This window comes from Vigna angularis, chromosome 2 (assembly GCF_016808095.1).
Source record: "Vigna angularis cultivar LongXiaoDou No.4 chromosome 2, ASM1680809v1, whole genome shotgun sequence".
In the NCBI taxonomy this organism is placed as follows: Eukaryota; Viridiplantae; Streptophyta; class Magnoliopsida; order Fabales; family Fabaceae; genus Vigna; species Vigna angularis.
The window spans coordinates 45,002,181-45,024,487 of record NC_068971.1 but is presented as its reverse complement, the minus strand read 5'-3'; the positions used below and the strand labels follow the sequence as shown (position 1 = coordinate 45,024,487).

The following is a 22,307-nucleotide window of genomic DNA, read 5'->3' as shown; positions in this document are numbered from 1 at the left end:
CAAGTAATGATTCACGCACATCAAACTCGAAAACGATACATGCACACTTTAAACGTACAAGTTTTGCATGTGCATGTATACATCATTCACGTAAAGTTTGTTTCGCTTTACGTGAATATACATCAAAGTTTATGTGTATACATATTTTTCACATTTTTCGTAAATAATAATATTTATTATAAAAACATTATAAATATTAATTTTGTTGTGTAATTTGAACGATAAAAATATAATAATTTACTTTTATTTATAGTTTGTAAACATCTAAATGTATTAATAATTTGTAAAGTTTTGTCAAATATTTTAATAATTACAAATAAAATTAGTATAAGATGTTTGTTAAAAGATAATACTTGTTTTAATATATTAAAATTGCAAACAAAGTTGTCGTTTTTATTTTATATAATTAATATTCGTAAAGTTATTATCAGTTTTAAATGACTATCCTTATGTAACAGAAAATATCGGCATCCTTATCAATTTGATCACCAGTCCTAAAACAAACAGTATTAAATGATAAAACAATTTATTATACTTTAAAAATTATTTAATATGTCATATTAAATATTTGACATGATTTATTTAATAGTGTTAAATACGGTACATGAGTTTTCCTTGAAAGGCATTAACAACTGTTGATGAAATTATTTATTAAAATAAATTTATTAAGAGGAAAACTTAGCGAAGATAGAGTAAACTACTTGTGTTCCACAAGTATTTAGGGAGAAGTTTTTTAAAATATACATTTGTTTATTAATGACATTACATTTTAAGTTTAAAGTAAAATACATTAACAAAACAAAAATGAAATAAATTAAATTTTCAAAATGTTTGTTACAATTTTGTTTAAATCTTTAGAGTTTCTTTTTCATGTATTACTTTCTTAAGACAGTATCCCTACATACTAAGTAATTAAAAACTTATGATACTATAAAATGATCTTTAATTAATAGCATTGAAATAAACATCACAAATAAATAAAAGTAACTTTTAATAATTGAAGCGTTATTTTTTTACTTTTTATTTGTTATATTGAGATAGTGTCTCACAGAATGGTTTAAGAAATACCACACATGATTCTAATTAATTTATCTGTTTGATTTTTTTTCTTAAATTTAATTATGTTATTTTGTTACTAAAGTATGTCAGTTGGACGTGGAAGTTCAATCATGAAATTTTTAACGTTAATTTATTTCTATTGTTTTTTTACTTTTAAGTCTTAAATTTGTGTTACTAAAATATTTTGTTTACTGATAAAAGTGATAACGTATTTGTGATGTACGATGTGGATGATTTCAAAGTTGACTTAGCAGCCCTAGTGGAAATATGATTACAATTCTATAAAATATATAACTAAAAACAATCACATTTTAACGCATTTAATTTAATTATTTCAAACTAATTATTTTAGCTTATACTGGCCATCAACTTGAAATTAATAATAGGTAATTCAATTTTTAGTTTTAGATATTTAGGTATTTTTGCCTATTTTCTTGACTCTTCATTCATATTATCTTATTTCTATTTGTAAATTAATTATTAATATTTTATCATACAATAAGTATCACATTTCTATAAAAGAAACTTATTTTATTTAAATACCCTAAACCGGAATTGTATTAATCTCTTTAGAGATGCATCAAAATTTTATGAAAATACTCTTAGATTAATCAAATTCATAATAATTTATAAAATCTTGTGAAACACTTCTATAAATATGTTAAAATAGGTTTCACTGTAACAAACATATATGTCAATAGAATTTCTGGTAATATAAATTATTTCTTTCTAATATATATATTTTAATATTTTTAAAAATATGTTTAACAAAAGTTCATTTTTTAAAACTGAATTACATCTAAAAAGCCACCTTTTCTTGAAAAAATAATATCCAAAATAACTAGTTTTTTTTTTTGTTTTTACAGTACTGTTTTAAAAAATAATATAAAAAAGTGTCTCAATAAATTCTTTTCTTCCACATCACTATACTGTAACCCTAAAGATCACTTCATTGTACCGGTAAAAGTCTTTAAATCAACCCAACATAGATCTTGCTGGCAAAGAGAAATCCATTGGTTGAAAAAACTTTATATGACAGAACGTTTATTTTATTTTTGAATGTAAATTTTACCGTTTGAAATATGAATGCATGCAGATTCTACCTGACACTTCAAATTGACACGCCAATGCTATTGTTGTAATTATTTTGGTTATCTTCCCTAAGTGATGAAGACACAAACATGAAGACATGCAGAGCTGTCTATGGCAGCTATGGCGTGTCACGAGAGCCATACAGCTTCCAATCAACCCAGAAAGAACTTGCCACGTAAAAATCAACCGACCACCACCGCTTGCTTCTCCAATCCATATCCTTTAGCTTTGGTAAAACACTGTAAAACTTCAGGTTTTCATTAATATATTTTAATTTAATCTCATTCATGCACTAGTGTTTAATTACAATCTGACAAGTGATATGTATGTATTATACAACGGTCAATTGTGATTCATTGCTGTATGTATTACACGTCTAAACATCACATTGGCGATGCAGTTGGCAAAGTAAAAAGTAAACTTTTTCTTTTCTCAGTTTATGCTTTTTATGTTAAATTTGATTTTTTATTTGTTTTTCTTCATGCACTTTATAATTACTAATTATATAACTATTTTCTTTCTAACTTTTAATTTATATATTTCTTAAAGGTATCACAACTTTTTTTTTTTGCAAGAGTTGACTAATAGACAGTTTAGTGTTATTCTTTTTAATATTTGGATTGTGTTCAATTTGTAGCTAATAGCAAAAAGTTGATTTTAGGTGAATTTATAGCAAATTATAAATTATAATTCAGATTTTATGTGTGTAGAAAACTTAATTAGCATTTATGAGGACATCAGTTGAGAAAATAAAAAGTATTTATTATGGGTATCAAAATATAAAATTTGTTTAATGTTTCTCAACCAACTTTAAACATTTGATTTAATGTATAGAGTTTCATGGCAGTGTGATAAGATATTTATTAGTCAGATTCATTATTAGCCAAAATATTTCTTGAAGTTATTTTTGATAAAAACAAAGAGTTTAAATATTTAATAAATTAGTTATTTTTCCAATCAATTTTATTTTAAGGATAGTTTCTAAGGTTAAATTTGACCTTTTTTTGTTTTTTTAATGACAAACCTCTAATTAAAATTAAAAATAAACACAGTTTACTTGTTAAAAAATGATTGACATAAACAGTAAAGACTATCATTAAATATTCAAATTAAGAAAAATAAAAAAATTATAAATTATAAATTTAAATATTTGTTTAAGAGAAATGTTGTGTTTTGTTAAGATGATATAATGGCATGTAGATTCGCAAACACAATAACTTAGACTAAAGTAAAAATATAAGTACATGGAAGGAACAACTTCACTGACCATTCTTAATATTCGACATAACATGTTGAAAATTGATCTCCGCCGCAAACATAGCCTGTCAAAAGTTACTTCAATATTATATGCAAATAACTGCTGCTTGGAAACTTCAATCATACTAAATCTTATTTAAAAATAGTAATATCTGCAATACTTTTTCATTTACAAATAAAAATTAATTTTAGTTGAATTGCATGAGATATCTCAGACTGGAGGCTGACTTCAAACTGTATAATGTTTATCTATTAATGGTAAAGAATAGTCAAGTGACAAAGAAAATTAATATCTCAGAATAGAATGACATTTTATATTTGTATCATTTAAAAAATGACAGTAATATGTATAACAAATACTCATGATAATTTTATGTGTATTTTTTTTAAAAAATAATTGTTTTTATTATTTGTCATTCGAACATGCTTTATGTGACACGAGTTATTCATGCACTGGAAGATCGATCATGCAATGTTTAATTTTATTATCATTATGGCGTTTCTTATTTATAGTTTTTGTTTGACTTGTAGATTTTTTATATATTGAGATTTGTGCTATTAAAATATATTTTTTATTAATAAAAGCGACAACGGATATCTGATGTTACCGATAACATCCACTTGCATAGCTAAAATATTTTAATAAATATGCCAAAAGAGGGGGTAGAGTTTTTCTTATCAGTTACCTCTTTTTAATATATTTTTCTTAAATGTGTTTAATATAGTAAATATTTTAAAATTGAATTATAAAAAAAAAATAACATTTTCTTGAATTTTGATTTATATTACACAATTAGAGAAAGTATATTAACCTTGTTGCTTTCTCTATTTCTTGTTTGAATTTTTTCATATTATCTTCTATTTAGTTAAATTTACTACTATCTTTCATTTTTTTATTTATGTCTAATATTTCCCATTTTCCCCTCACAGTAATATTTAAAATTTATAAAAACTAAATATCTAAACTATAAATCAAGTACAAAGTTGTTAACAATTCTCACAAAATGATATTTATAAATTTAAATATATTTTATATTAGTTAAAAGGTGTTATTTTATTCATTACAATAATAAAATCTAAATATATAAATCAAACTTGAAATTGCATTAATTAGAAAATTCAATCTAACTTAAGATTGAAATTAATTTTTCAGAAAAGAAAAAACAACTTTTATATGGATACTATTATTTTAAAATCATATATAAATACATAAACTATCCAAATGAAAATTTATAGGGTTGAACTTTTCCATTTCTTTCAAAATCACTGCACTGTTATCATTATAAATATAGTTTTTCATGACCTGCAATCCAAAACAACATATATTGGTTGAAGAAACTTTTAAATGACAGAACACATTTCTTATCTCAGTAATTTTACCGTTTGAAATTTAAAGTGCATGCATGATGCTACCTGTCACTGAAAATCGGCGCATGCCAATGTTAACTTTATAATTGTTTTGTTTATCTTTCCAAAACGATGAAGACAAGATCATGAAGACAGTGCTGTAAATAGCAGCCATGGCGTGTCACAAGAGAAATGCAGCTTTCGATAGATACAAAAAGAAGTTGCCACGTCAAACAACCGACGACCACCGTTTGCTTCGCCAATCTATATTGTTTACGTACTGAGAAACTTGCATGCAGAGATTTATTTTAATATTAAATGACACAACTTGACAACTAATATATATAAATATGCCAATTAAGTTATCGATTGTTATACGTTGTACACGTTTAAATTTCACATAGGCTATGCATGCGGCAATATAAATACTAAAAGTTTTTTTTTCTTAATATGTAATTTTTACTATTTGAATTAAAAGTTTTTTTTTCTTAATATGTAATTTTTACTATTTGAATTTTTTTTTTCTTTTGTTGTAGTTTCTGCGTTCTACATCACTAAATATATATTAATATTGTTTTCTCACCATACCTTTTTTTGTTTGTTGTCTTTCCCTACCGGAGTATACCAGAGTTGACTAATCAGTTTTGTAACTTTTTTTTATATCTAAATTTTGTTAATTCTATATTTAAAAAATCAGTTGATTTGAAGTAGATTTACAACAAATTATAAACTAGTAACTCAAATGTTATGTGTTAAAAAAACTTAAGAGAGATATTAATTAGTATTTAAAGACATCAGTTAAGAAAATAAAAGTATTTGTAAATATAAAAGTTATTCAATGTTTACCTAAGTAACTTAACCATGTGATGTCATGTATTAATGTTTTATGGTAAGTGTGTTAGGGTATTTATTAGTCAGATTCATTAACCAAAATATTTCTTGAAGGTTGTGTTTGATAAGATTTATCTGTTATTCCAGGGATGAAAATTAATTCAACTTTGATAAATTAGTTATTTTAATAGTTTATTAATATAAAAAACGTATATTTATGTAATCTAACCGTTTTTTAAATCAAAAATTATTTTAAGTAAAGTTATTTTTTTAATTTTAAATTTATCTTACATTTTGTTTAAACATAAAACATTTTACTAAAAATAAATAACAGTAAATCATAACTATTATCAAGGCGCTGCAGTACAAACAATTTTTTTTATAGATTCATATATTTTTTAAGAAAGTATTATACTATTGTATAATGTAAATTAAAATAAATAAATATTCTTGAAAATCAGCATATTATTATTTAACAAGAGGCTGTGATAAAAGAATTGTTTTGTATCTATATTAATATTATTATTATTATTATTATTATTATTATATATATATATATATATATAATTTATACACGTTTTTTTTTTAATTTTAGGGTTTAGTTATTTTTATTAATTTTATACAATAATCTTTTTAATTGTTTTATTATTTTTATTTTTTAAGTAATAATTTCTATTTTTTATTTAAATATTTTTTAAAATATAAATTATTTGTAATAATATTATTATTATTGTTTATATCATAAGAATAATGAACGCAAATGTAAATAATAGAAGTATTTCTAGCTGTAGGTGATAAAATGGGCCTACCTTATTCAATATTAGATTGTTTTGAAACTAGTTAGTTTGATTATTTTAGTTTCATGGTGAGGAGAGGTGTGTAATTAGAAACTAAAACCATGTATCCTTTATTTTAGCATAAGATATTGTAAAGCTTTCTTATCTTCTTCGCTTTGAATAGTGGTATAAATACGAGGATCTAAAATTTTAAAAATATTGAAATGTTTATGTAACTAGTATTTTTTTTCTAATGAAATTATCATCTTTTTTTATTGTCTTCATTTTTTTATATAATGTATAAAGTTTGGTCTTGGTGAGTTGATGTCTTCAATATTTTCTAAGTTTTTAATTGATTAATTAATATTTTAAATTGGATAAATTATAATAATTATTACAATTATTGTTATAACTAATAATTGAAACTTAATTTATATGTTTTAATGATTTAAACTACTGTATATTTACATATTTACACAAATATAATGTAGAAAATTTATTATTATTATTTTTATTTTAAATTTTAATTTAAAAAAGTAAAAAATAAAATTGACCAACGGACCATGAATTTTTGTCTACCAATTTGTGTCACAAGTTATTTTAACACAATTTATATTTGATGAAGTTAATATGTTATAATATGTATGAACTTTATATAGAAGTGGATTATAAATATCTAAACTATAAATCAAGCACTGTTAACAATTCTCACAAAATGATATTTATAAATTTAAATAGATTTTGTATCTGTTAAAACGTATTTTTTGTACAATAATAAAAATCTAATATATAAATCAAACTTGAAATTGCATTAATTAGAAAAATCAATCTAACTTAAGATTGAAATTTATTTTTCAGAAAAGAAAAAACTACTTTTATCTGGATACTATTATTTTAAAATCATATATAAATACATAAAATATCCAAATGAAAATTTATAAGGCTGAACTTTTCCATTTCTTTCAAAATCACTGCACTGTTATCATTATAAATATAGTTTTCATGACCTGCAATCCAAATCAACACATATTGGTTGAAGAAACTTTTGAATGACAGAACAAGTTTCTTATCTCAGTATGTAATTTTACCTTTTGAAATTTGAAGTGGATGCATGCTGCTACCTGTCACTGAAAATCCGCTCATGCCAATGTTAACGTAATAATTGTTTTGTTTATCTTCCCAAAACGATGAAGACAATATCGTGAAGACAGTGCTGTAAATAACAGCCATGGCATGTTGCAAGAGAAATGCAGCTTTCGATCTATCCAAAAAAAAGTTGCCATTCAAGCAACCGACGACCACCGTTTGCTTCGCCAATCCATATCGTTTACCGACTGTGAAACTTGCATGCTGAGGTTTATTTTAATATTACATGATACAACTTGACAGCTAATATATATAAATATGTCAAATAAGTTATTTATGTTATAAGTTGTAGTTTAAATTTCACATAGGTGATGATGCGGCGACATAAAAACTAAAGTTTTTTTTTTATTTATAACTTTTACTATTTGAATTTTTTTTCTTTTGTTTTAGTTTCTTCGTTCTATATCACTATATATTGGTATTTTTTTCTCACCCTAGCTTTTTTTTTGTTGTCTTTCCATTGACTTTTGTAACTTTTTCTATATTTAAATTTTGTTAATTCTATATTTAAAAATCAGTTGATTTGAAGTAGATTTACAACAAATTATAAACTAGTAACACAAATGTTATGTCTTAATAAAACTTAAAAGAGATATTAATTAGTATTTAAGGACATCAGTTAAGAAAATAAAAGTATTTGTTATGTGTATCAAAATATAAAAGTTATTCAATGTTTACCTAAGTAACTTAAACATCTGATGTCATGTATTAATGTTTTATGGTAAGTGTGTTAGGGTATTTATTAGTCAGATTCATTAACCAAAATATTTCTTGAAGGTTGTGTTTGATAAGATTTATCTGTTACTCCAGAGATGAAAATTAATTCAACTTTGATAAATTAGTTATTTTAATAGTTTATTAATATAAAAAACGTATATTCATGTAATCTAACCGTTTTTTTTAAATCAAAAATTATTTTAAGTATAGTTATTTTTTGTTAATTTTAAATTTATCTTACATTTTACTAAAAATAAATAACAGTAAATCATAACTATTATCAAGGCGCTGGAATACAAACATTTTTTTTATAGATTCATATATTATTTAAGAAAGTATTATACTATTGTATAATGTAAATTAAAATAAATAAATATTCTTGAAAATCAACATATTATTATTTAACAAGAAGCTGTGATAAAAGAATTGTTTTGTATCTATATTAATATTATTATTATTATTATTATTATTATTATATATATAATTTATACACGTTTTATTTTATTTTAGGGTTTTGTTATTTTTATTAATTTTATACAATAATCTTTTTAATTGTTTTATTATTTTTATTTTTTAAGTAATAATTTCTATTTTTTATTTAAATATTTTTTTAAATATAAATTATTTATAATAATATTATTATTATTATTTTTTATATCATAAGAATAATGAACGCAAATGTACATAATAGAAGTATTTCTAGCTGTAGGTGATAAAATGGGCCTACATTAATTTTGTTTTTGTCAATAAGTGGAGTAGAAAAAGAATAGAAAACTGGTAAGAGAAAAAAAAAGACTATGATGGAAGACCATATTATTATGATGGAAGACCACAATAATTACATATTTAAAAAAAAAGAATAAATTAAAAGATGAATTAATTTTAAAATATGTTTTTTGGTTGTATATTTTTTCCTAAAAATATAATCCTACTACATTATTAAGTTATGATTTTTATTTACTCATGAGAGTTATATTGACTATTTAATTATATTAAATTAAATACTTAAAAAACATTATGTTTTTATTAATTGAACTATCTATTTTCATTATCTAATCATTTAAGAATGTAACAAGATCTTTGCTTCTTATGGAAATTATGATTTGATATTCTATTCACAATTTCATTACTTTTAAATGACGTGTATCATGTTAATTAAAACTTTTATAGAAAATATATTATAATATATAAGTTGAACATTTATTAGTGCAAACAACTATCAATATTTATTTTATTTAGGACAAAATACTTGTTATAAAATCATTATTCTATTTAAACAATATAGAAACAAATAATGTAGAATATTTATTTTAAATATAGACTTTTCATGTGTAAAAAACAATATTAGTTGTTATAAAAAAATAAGTTAATGCACTACGTTCATATATAAATACATAAAATATCCAAATGAAAAATTATAAGGCTGAACTTTTCCATTTCTTTCAAAATCACTGCACTGTTATCATTATAAATATAGTTTTCCTGACCTGCAATCCAAAACAACACATATTGGTTGAAGAAACTTTTAAATGACAGAACACGTTTCCTATCTCAGTATGTAATTTTACCGTTTGAAATTTGGAGTGGATGCATGCTGCTACCTGTTACTGAAAATCGGCTCATGCCAATGTTAACGTTATAATTGTTTTATTTATCTTCCCAAAACGATGAAGACAATATCGTGAAGACAGTGCTGTAAATAGCAGCCATGGCGTGTCGCAAGAGAAATGCAGCTTTCGATCGATCCAAAAAGAAGTTGCCACGTCAAGCAACCGACGACCACCGTTTGCTTCGCCAATCCATATCGTTTACCGACTGTGAAACTTGCATGCTGAGGTTTATTTTAATATTACATTATACAACTTGACAGCTAATATATATAAATATGTCAATTAAGTTATTTATTGTTATACGTTGTACACGTTTAAATTTCACATAGGTGATGATGCGGCGACATAAAAACTAAAGTTTTTTTTTATTTATAATTTTTACTATTTGAATTTTTTTTTCTTTTGTTTTAGTTTCTGAGTTCTATATCACTATATATTGGTATTTTTTTCTCACCCTACCTTTTTTGTTTGTTGTCTTTCCCACAGAGTTGACTAATCAGTTTTGTACCTTTTTTTATATTTAAATTTTGTTAATTCTATATTTAAAAAATCAGTTGATTTGAAGTGGATTTAGAACAAATTATAAACTAGTAACTCAAATTTTATGTGTTAAAAAAACTTAAGAGAGATATTAATTAGTATTTAAGGACATCAGTTAAGAAAATAAAAGTATTTGTTATGTTTATTAAAATATAAAAGTTATTCAATGTTTACCTTAAGTAACTTAAATATCTGATGTCATGTATTAATGTTTTATGGTAAGTGTGTTAGGGTATTTATTAGTCAGATTCATTAACCAAAATATTTCTTGAAGGTTGTGTTTGATAAGATTTATCTGTTACTCCAGGGATGAAAATTAATTGAACTTTGATAAATTAGTTATTTTAACAGTTTATTAATATAAAAAACCTATTTTCATGTAATCTAATAGTTTTTCCAATCAAAATTTATTTTTTAAGTATAGTTTTTTTTAATTTTAAATCCTTCTTACATTTTGTTTAAACATAAAACATTTACAAAAAATAAATAACAGTAAATTATAACTATTATCAAAGTACTGGAGTACAAACAATTTTTTTTTATAAATTCATATATTTTTTAAGAAAATGTTATACTATTGTATAATATAAATTAAAATAAATAAATATTCTTGAAAATCACCATATTATTATTTAACAAGAGGCTGTGATAAAAGAATTGTTTTCTATCTGTATTATTATATAAAAAAAAATTATACACGTTCTTAGGGTTTAGTTATTTTTATTAATTTTATACAACAATCTTTTTAATTATTTTATTAATTTTATTTTTTAAGTAATATTTTTAAGTATAATTTCTATTTTTTATTTAAATATTTTTTAAGATGTAAATTATTTATAATAATAATATTATTTTTTATATCATAAAAATAATGAACGTAAATGTACATAAGGAAAGTATTTCTACGTGTAGGTGATAAAATGGGCCTACATAAAAGATTGTTGGAGTACTAAAATGTAGAAGCCCATTAATTTTTTTTTTGTCAATAAGTGGAGTAAAAAAAAGAATAGAAAACTGCTAAGAGAAAAAAAAAACATTATGATGGAAGACCATATTATTATGATGGAAAACCACAATAATTACATATTTTATAAAAATAAAGAATAAATTAAAAGATGAATTAATTTTATAATATATTTTATGGTTGTATTTTTTTTCCTAAAAATATATTCTTACTGCATTATTAAGCTATGATATTTTTATTTACTCATGAGAGATATATTGACTATTTAATTATATCAAATCAAATACTTAAAATATATTATGTTTTAATTAATTGAACTATCTATTTTCATTATCTAATCATTTAAGAATGTAACAAGATCTTTGCTTTTTATGGAAATTATGATTTGATATTCCATTCATAATTTCATTACTTTTAAATGATGTGTATCATGTTAATTAAAACTTGTATAGAAAATGTATTATAATATATAAGTTGAAGATTTAGTGGTGTAAACAACTATCAATATGTATTTTTATTTAGGACAAAATACTTGTTATAAAGTCATTATTCTATTTAAACATATAGAAACAAATAATTTAGAATATTTATTTGTGATATAGATTTTTCATGTATAAAAACAATATTATCATTGTTATAAAAAAATAAGTTAATGCACTACGTTCATTTATATTCTATAAAAAAATATTTTTTATAACAATAAAAGGTCCTTAGTTTGCTTAATTATAATATATTAATTTGTTTCTGGAGTCAAAAATAATACAAATTTGAATAATTTTCTTATTATACTATTAGTTAAATCTATTATCTATTTTTTTTCATAGACAAATCCATTTTAGATCATCATCAAAGAACGAGTATAATTTATCATTCCTTGCAATATGTTATTTTTGTGTCAAAATTAATTGTCTTGCTATGAAGGTTGAAGGTGATTCTTATTGGACAATAGATCTTCTTGCTAGGTGAGATGATCTTGGAAAACTTTATCCAATCTTATTCAAATTTCTAATTCTCTACAAAAGTAAACAGATAAAAAGGTAATTACATTTATCTTAAAAAATAAATATTTAAATTCTGAACATTTTCATGAAAATAATACATAATACCTAATAAAAAGATAACTAAAGAGTTCTAACAAACATGAAAAATAAATAAATATTATATTTATACATGTTTAAACGGTAGTAGGAAAAATATGATATACATCTTTATTCTTATAAATATATTTATTGCTCCAATAACTTTTACAATTATCTAATTTATCGAATAACTTTACTATGTTTGATAAAATTGAAATTTTCGCATATTTTAGACAATTTTACAAATTTCATTTCACTATTAAATTTCTTATTTGTATGATCTTATAAACATTATTGTCAAGATTATTTTCTAAGGAGTGATAAATGAGGATCTTTCTATATTTATGTCACGTCTAGCTAAAAACAAGTGGGTGAAGTAGTGAATAAATTTGGATAAAAATATGTAGTCAAAATAAATAAAACAATAAATTTCCTTTTATGCACGAGAAAAATAATAATTTTAATTTTAAAATAAAATAAAATTATAACAGTAAAATGAAAATTTCTCATCTTGTCTATAATATTAAAAAGAGTGAAAAAATAATTTATATTACATAATAGTATTTTTTTTGTAATGTATTCCATTTGTAGGTATCATCACAATATATTACTAATATTCATGAAAATTATGAATCATACTTTTATTCAATATTATATTGTTTTGAAACTAGTTAGTTTGATTTAGTTTCATGGTGAGAGGAGGTGTGTAATTAGGAACTAAAACTATGTATCCTTTATTTTAGCATATTGTAAAGCTTTTTTATCTTCTTTGCATAGTGGTATAAATAGGAGGATTTAACATTTTGAAAATATTGAAATGTTTATGTCACTAGCATATTTTTTAATAAAATTATCATCTATTTTTATTGCCTTCATTTTTTTTATATATAATGTATAAAATTTGGTCTTGGTGAGTTTATGTTGCATCCTTTAGTTATGTTACTCTTATATTAAATAAGATTGTTTTTATTACACCCTATCAAATTTTTTCCACACTAGATTTTATTTTCCCAAATATACTAAATCAATTCCAAAAATATTTTTTTTGAAAAACACTCATCCATTTTTTCGAAAGAGACTCACTCAATCATATTTTACATAAAAAAAATTGGAAAAATGCATTAAAAAAATTGATTAGATGTAAGAAATAACATCTACTCAATAATTGCACAGTCCTTGAACAATTTAGTGTGTTGTCAAAATACAATACTTTACTAGACAATAAATTATTCACTAATAATAGTGGTAAAATATGTCAACCTAACCCATTTTGGTCTGATCTGTTCTTGACACGTCAAAATCAATAGGATTAGGATGATCCACTCGAAAAGGACTAGCCATTGTACCTATCAAGCAATAGGATAAACTATTTTTTTCTTTTTTATTTTTAAAAATTGTTATATATACATAAAATAAATATTAAACATATTTAATTATATAAATATTTTCTAAAATTTTAGTTGAATAATTAATATTTTTTATTCAATAAATAAAAATAATTATTACATTTACCTGTTAAATTAATGTATTATAATTAAATTTAGAATTTAATTTGCAAGTTTTAATTATTTAAATTACAATATTATATTTACATAATTTTAAAAAAATTATAATATAAAACATATTTTTTTTTAAATAATGTTTTATTTTTATTTTAAATTAAAAGAACAAGATGATAGATTGAGACAAACTAATTTACCTTTGATATGTTAATTTCACGAACTGGGTCAAAATAAATTTACATATAATAATTTCAACTTACTTTTTTATTGACGGACTGGTAGACCAACTCATTATCTATTTTGAATGTACATTATTAAAAAAAAATTGATAAAAATTTATTGTATATTTTAAAAGCATAGTGACATCATTGGAAACAAAATGATAAAAATTAATTGATTATTTATTAAGCATGCTTGTAGGATTGTAAGTTTTTTTTTTTTATGATGATAGAGATATGCATATTTTAACTTCCATTATATGCATATAGTTTACAAATAAGTTAATATATTTCCTTCCGGTTTTGATTACTAGAGAAGTAACATGTAGTATATTCATGTACCTTGTTAATGATACAAATTGGTTTGGTTTTGATTATATATATTCACATATGTTAAACGAAATATTTTGTAACTTAGTTCTTTAGGCTATGTTTCACTCAAATATATATGCATTATTTTTTAATTAATTAAATGTTTGATAATATAAATATTTATAGATAAAGTATTAGAAAAAACAATTGAAAAGTGTCATTTTAATAATACCAGAGTATATTCAAAGTAATTTAGTTTTTTTCTAAATAATTAAATCAGACGTGCGTCCAGTCCAAAGTGATTTAAAATATTTTTAAACGAAAAAAATTAAAGTTACCAAAATATAATTTTTATATTTTTAAAATAACCAAATTAAAAATAGATTTAAAGTAGTTTAAAATTACTTTTATATTTTTAATAATTAAATTAAAAGCATGCTATAATATTTGTTATCCAAAGTTATTTTCATGGAGCCTACTGATACAAATTGAAAGAGATTAAAATTGAAAGAGAGTGCATGAGAGGATATGAGTTCAACTTTTTTTTACATTTGGAAGATGTAAGGTTAATTTGAAGAGTTACTTTAGAAAAAAGATAATAAAATTGTGAGTTCAACTTTCTCACTAACATCTGAAAAATACAAAATTAATTTAAAGGATTCGTTAAATAAAATAAGAGGGATTATAAGTTCAATTCTCTCCATTAATAAAATACTAATAATTAATATTTATAAATAAAACTCACTGCTCATCTAAAATTATGATAAAGAAAATAAAGTAAAAAAGAAAAAATATTATTTTGATATAGGACTTCACATGTGTGAAGATGACCCTTATAGGATGAGAAATGTATAATCATATCTACTCACATTGTGTGGAAATTAGGAATAATTAGTAGTGTGAAAATGAGTTATGACCTGCGAGTTATCTCTCAACCCATAAAAACGGAGTATATCAAGTTGAAATTTTCAATCTACTGGTCTACTTTGGTTTATTTCACTTAGCCTCCCAAATTAGTGTCATTCCACTCCTAGCATACACAGCTCGTTTTTGTTTTTGTTTTTATTTTTTTTATTTTTTAAATCAAAATAATTAAAAAGATTAACGGTTTTATATTATGTATTTGTAAAAATGTAAATATTCAATACTATTATAATTTAAATTGATAACATTTACAAGTTATAATTTTAGTATAATGAATTAATTTAAGATTTAAATTTCAATGTAATAACTATTTTAATTTATCCAATTAAAAATATTAATTAATCCATTAAAAGTTTTGAAAATGTTTATTTATGACCTTTTTAAAAATTAAAATTAAAAGAAAGTTTAAAAAAAAGGCAAGCCATCCTATAGTCCAATTTGTGGTGAGAGAAGTTACAATTTAGGGTGTTGCTATCTCCACTATCACACTATGCTTTCCCCACCTTCCCAAATTGTTTTAATTTCAATTTTATCCTCAGGTTAAAACCATTTTCCTTTTACCATTTAATTTTTTTTAATTAATTTAACAATTATATTTTTACTCATTTATTTTTATTGGGCAGCTACACCCCCTCCCATCTTTCACGGATTCTAGTCTCTTTTCTCATCTCCGTTTCACTTCCTCTCCTCCCCTCCCATCTCTCACGGATTCTACTCTCTTTCCTCGTCTCCGTTTCACTTCCTCTCCTCCCCTCCCATCTCTCACGGATTCTACTCTCTTTCCCCATTTCCGTTTCACTTCCTCTCCTTCCCCATTTATGTTTCTCACTCATTTTCGTTTCTTCGTTATATCCATTTGAAAGAACAGATGCATTATGCGAGAATAAGTTAAAAGCATACTGCAAAACAACAACTCCACTGGGAAGTAATTTTGGCACAAGAAAGGCATATAAGAATTGTGCTAACCTGTCGATTAAATATTTTACATGTGGATGGTTTTCCTTCCAACACCTTTCAGTAAAAAAGTCCAAAAAAAAATCACGATTAAATACCATGAATAAAACCACTTTCTTCTTCACACAATCTCAATGGTAGGTACAACTCAAACCAAGCTAACAAACTACACAGACAAAGCTTAATCCAAACCTCACGAGTTTGCAGCTCGAGCTCTTCCATTGCAGCAGCACCCGCACCACTGGCAGCCTGGTAGGTACTGACAACCATTCGTAAAACCTATAGTATTCAAGCATGACAAGACAAAGCACACGATTACAAAAAACATATAAATCTGCATTATATTTAAACTAGTATTCTTTCTTAATTTCTGACACTTAACATTTTTAATCAAAAGATCACTTTTAACAACCAACAATGTCATTTTAAAACATTATTGAAATTGAAGAATATTACGATTTACAATATAAGAGTAGATTGAAAAGGTAAAATTTGACCTTAGCTCGTCGATGAAGAGGGGTAGCGGCCATCAAGCAAATAATGGTGGAGCAATTAGGGTTCGCAATGAGCGCGCCTCTTCCCGTTCCAGCTTTGATGTGCTGCATCACTTTGGGGTTCACTTCGGGAATAACCAGCGACACCTTCTCGTCCATCCGAAAGACGGAGCTATTGTCCACCACCACTGTCCCCCGATCCATCGCGGCGGGGCCGAATTTCTTGTTGATGGACCTGCCGGCGCTGAAGAGCGCGATGTCAACACCGTTGAAACTATCCGCCGTGAGCTCCTCCACGACGTAGTCCCTATCCTCAAAGGTGATCCGGTAGTCGGCGGGGCGCTACGAGGCCAGCATTTTGATGGAGCGGTAGGGGAAGTCGCGGTCAGAGAGCACGGAGAGGAACTCCTGGCCGACGACGCCAGTGACGCCGACGACGGCAATGCAGTATGCTTTTAACTTATTCTCGCATAATGCATCTGTTCTTTCAAATGGATATAACGAAGAAACGAAAATGAGTGAGAAACGGAAATGGGGAAGGAGAGGAAGTGAAAGGGAAATGGGGAAAGAGAGATGTGTGGAGGTGTAGCTGCCCAGTAAAAATAAATGAGTAGAAATAAAATTTTTAAATTAATTAGAAAATTTTAAATGGTAAAAGTAAAGTGGTTTTAACCTAGGATAAAATTGAAATTAAAATAATTTGGGGAGGTGGAGGAATCATGGTGTGGTTGTGGTGGTGGAGGGAGCAACACCCTATAATTTATGACTCTCTTTTCTGTGACAGCATGGTCCAACCCATTTTCAGCAAGCCGGAAGCAAAATGGTTAAAACGAGTTGGATTGGCCCGTTTTCTCACCCTTAAAAGTGACAAAACATGGCACCTCTAACACCTTCATCCTACCTTTCTAACTTTTTCAAAAATTTATTTTTAACCTTAGTAAATACCTTTTTTACTTTCTCTCTTTCTATTTAAAGTAAGAGTGTTTTATCCTGCACCTCAAACACTTCATCTTACACTTTCAACTTTTTCAAAAATTTATTTTCAATCTTAGTAAATACTTTATTTACTTTTTCTCTTTCTATTTAAAGTGATCCTACACTTCTTTAACTTTGCACCTTTTTAACAAAATTTTATTTTTTATTTATAATTTAATAACTATTTAATTTAATTTCAAAATTTAATATTATTTAATATTTGTTCATATTTTAATAATTATTAAAATATAATTTATATTATTATAATAATTATATTACAAAATTAAAATAAAAGTAATAAAAATAAAAGTAATTATATAAAATATGATTTAATATATTTAATAATATATTAAATTATATTAAAATATGAAATTAATAAAAGAGGATATCAAAATTTTTAGATTTCTTAATTATTATTATTTTTTGTTTTTATTTCTTTAATATTACTATATAATAATATAAATTATATTTTAATAATTATTTAAATAAAAAATATATTATTAATATTAAAATTTTAAATTAAATTAAATAATCAATAAAGTATAAATAAAAAATAAATTTTTGAAAAAACTTTCGTGTCGGAATTAATATCCGATGATTTTTTCTAAATTTTATTTTTACTTAAAATTTAATAATAATTTAATTAATTTTTCATATAATTGTTATATTATAAAAATTTAAATAAAAGCGATAAAGATAAAAATAATTACATGAAATCTGATTTAATATATAAATTTATATTAAATTATATTAAAATAATAAAATAGGGTTTCGAAATTTTTAAATTTCTTAATTAATATTATTTTTATTTTTAATATTACTACTATAATAATATAAATTATATTTGAATAGTTATTTAAATATAAAATATATTAAATAACATTATATATTTTTTAAATTATATTAAATAATTAGTAAAATATAAATTAAAAACAAATTTTTATAAACTTTCAGGTAGGAATTGGAAATCCGATAACGTAGTTATCGGATACCAATATCCGATGACTTTTTTTTTTATTTAAAATTTAATGATAATTTAAATATGAACAAAATTAAATTTTAATAATTAGTAAAATATGAAAAAATATTAAATAATATTAGGTTTTTAAATTGAATTAAATAGTTATTAAATTATAAATAAAAAATAAAGTTTTAAAAATTTTGTTAAAAAGGTGTAGAGTTAAAGAATTGTAAGATTACTTTGGAAAGAGAAAAAGTAAAAACAGTATTTAAGGTTAAAAATAAATTTTTGAAAAGGTTTAATTGCTTGCTATATTCCTCAGTTTTGTTGAAGTGTGTCAAGTTCGTTCACTATTTTAAAAAAGTTGCAATTTCATCTACATATGGTTTAAAAGTGTCAATTGCATCCAAACTTAGAAAAATTTGCCTCAATTAAGTCCTTTCCGTTAAATAAACAGAAACAGCGTTAATTTTTTCTTCTCTCTCTTCTGCTTTTCTGTGCAATGTAGTCTTTTTGTCCGTGTTTGCAACATAAAATGATTACTTTCCAAATAAAACAATTAAACATTTTTTATTTCAAAGGAGCAATTAAACCTCTGTACAAAGAAAAAGATAATATTATGTTCCACTCTACTTTTCAACCTAACTATTACTATTACGTGTACACATATACCCTTCTTTAAATAAAAAACAATGTTTTAATAATATAAAAGGACAAAAACAATATATGTATATTATTGTGTAAATATATCTAACCAAAATATATGTTTTTTTGACACCCAGTTTCAAAAGAATATTAAATTAATAAAAATATTATAATAAAGTTAAATACAAATAAAATTTGTAAAAACTCAGTAGTATTTAAATAAATTTAATAAATAAAAATAAAATATAGACGAAAAGAGAGAAAACGAGAGCTTATGAAAAAAAAGTTAATTTTTTTATGAGTTGTTAGTTGGTAGTTTTTTTTTTACTGTCAACACAAATATTATTATTTATTAATAATTTGTTTCAGTTTTTGTAAATGTTGATTGAAATGTTTCAATTTTTGTAAATGTTTGTTTTTGAATTCTGAAGTTTATTGTATGTTTCTGTAAATGTTTCTTCTAGATTTTTTAATTTACGAAACTTAAAAATTATATTGCTAATATAAGTTAAAAGAACTACCGTTAATTTATTTGTTTGTAACAAATAGATTTAATATTTATTTTTTAGGAAAAGATATGTATATAGTGTAACGAGATAACTGTCTCACCATAGTGTTTTTTTCAAACAAAAAAAAAAAGATAAAAAAAAATTGTTATGATGGTAGGATTAACAATCTTTAATATTGTTTAATTTTGAACAGGGTAAGAGAGAGGAACTAGCACTTTTCAGTAATTGAATGATTAAACCTTCTCTCTCCAACTCTTGAAATGCACAAAAAATGTTATCCATGGATATTATAATATATTATTTTTTAATAAATTATTTAAAATTTATTGCTTATGACTGTGTGGCTGACACACAGTACAAAATTTTTAAAATATTGAAGGGTGTTCTGACAAAAAACTGTTATAGTCAGAGGAGCAGAAGAGAGAGAAAGAAAAAGTTAACGTCGTTTCTGTCTATTTAACGGAAGGGATTTGATTGATGCAAATTTTACATACGTTTGGACAAAATTGACACTTTTAAACCAAGTTTGGACGAAATTGAAACTTTTTAAAAAGATGGACTAACTTGACACGTTGCAGCCAAACTGTGGACAATGCAAGCAATTAAACCTTTTGAAAACGTTGGAGGTGCGTGATGAAGTGTTGAAGGTGTAGATGTTAGTTCAACCCGTTTTGGTCTAGTTCATTCTTAACATGCTAAAAATGAGTGGAATTGGGCCGGTCCATCACTAAAAAGTGGGTCAGAAATTGTAACTTGTCTCGTCAGATGGGTTGAAGGTTTGTAACTAGTCCACTTTTTTCTTAATTTTTTATTTTTAAGAAAATTTAAATTATATTTTATTTTTTAATAAATACTTATAGATAGATGTTTAAAGCATACTTAATCATATTAATATTTTATAAGTTTTTAATTGATTAATTAATATTTTTAATTGGATAAATTAAAATAATTATTACAATTATTTATTATTTAGTCTATTATAAATTGAAACTTATAGGTGTTAATGATTTAAACTATATAATAGTATTGCATATTTACATAAATATAACGTATAAAATTTAATTCTTTTATTTATTTTTATTTTAAAATTTAATTTTAAATAAGTAAAAAATAAAATTGGAAGTATGTTGAATTAGAAAAACATATACCGTGAACCACTACAATTTGAAGTCGTTCATTGTAATTAAATTTTCAAACTTATACTTAAAACTAATGGAAAATGCAAATTGTTTTTAATCAAGATTACGAGCATAAACTTTAGATACAAGTAACAAGTAACAAGTTTCAAGTTGTGACTTTTATAGGTAAAAGATTCTCAGACACTTAAACTAATAAAAGAGTTTTAAAAAATATAAAAATAAAAGTTTTAAAATATATAAAAATAGAATAATAAGTATAAGAATGTAATTATACTATTTAAAGAAAAATACCCAACAATATCAACAATTAGTTGTTTCAATAAATATTTTGTAAATATTATTTAATTGTTTTAGACTAACAATATTAAATGAACTTTGTTGGATTGCATTGTTTAATATATTTGTTATCCATATTATTCACATGTTTAAAAAATGTTTGAAAAAAATTAATTTCTACAGTAAATGATAGTCTATTAAGTCATTTAGTAATTTTTTAGACAAGTTTTATGATTTTTTTATTTTATTAAAAATTTTACATAATTAACTTATTCTTTGTTTTTTTTCTTATTTATAATCACATCTACAAAGCTTACTTTTAATATGATTTTGCTACAATTTAAACTCCATGTCCAGACTATTTTTACTTATAAAATATTTTATTGCAACATCACTTAGATACTAGTATAACTTTTTAATGAAATTTAAACTCTTTACATACCTCTCATAAACATATTTTAAATGCACCGCTGAATGAATTAAAAGTTAAACATAGTTTAAAATTAATGAACACTTTTTCATTTTATTAAGACATAAAAACATCTCTTTACAAATAAATAGAAGAGATAGCCATTCTGCTGTACACTTTTTTTTTTCAGAATTTTACTTTGTTCTCCCGACATTTGGACAACTACTTCTTGATGAAGGTTATTCTATTGATTACTATTTTTATTTTGGTAGATGTGAAAAAAATATAAATATAAATAAACAAAAATAATGTTTTCACTAAGAGGAATTAATAAAATATTTTTGCTTTGTAGTATATATAATTTTTTAATTTTAATATTTAAATAATTATTTTAAATTAAAATAATTGTTTTATTACTATTTTTAAGTGATTTTTTATTTAAACTTAACTGGCTTTAAACTAAACTAATTATTATATTTTTTAAATGACGATTTATTTAAGTTAATTATATTATTGTTATAAAAAAGCGTGACGTCGAATTATAAATGTAAAAAGTTTTGTAAAATAAATA

The 22,307-nt window shown here is 23.3% G+C and overlaps 1 pseudogene; it reads right to left on the bottom strand.

The window, feature by feature from the left end:
- Positions 1-15,997: 15,997 nt before the first annotated feature.
- On the bottom strand, positions 15,998-17,621 carry LOC108322370 (uncharacterized; annotated as a pseudogene).
- Between the last annotated feature and the right edge of the window lie 4,686 nt (positions 17,622-22,307).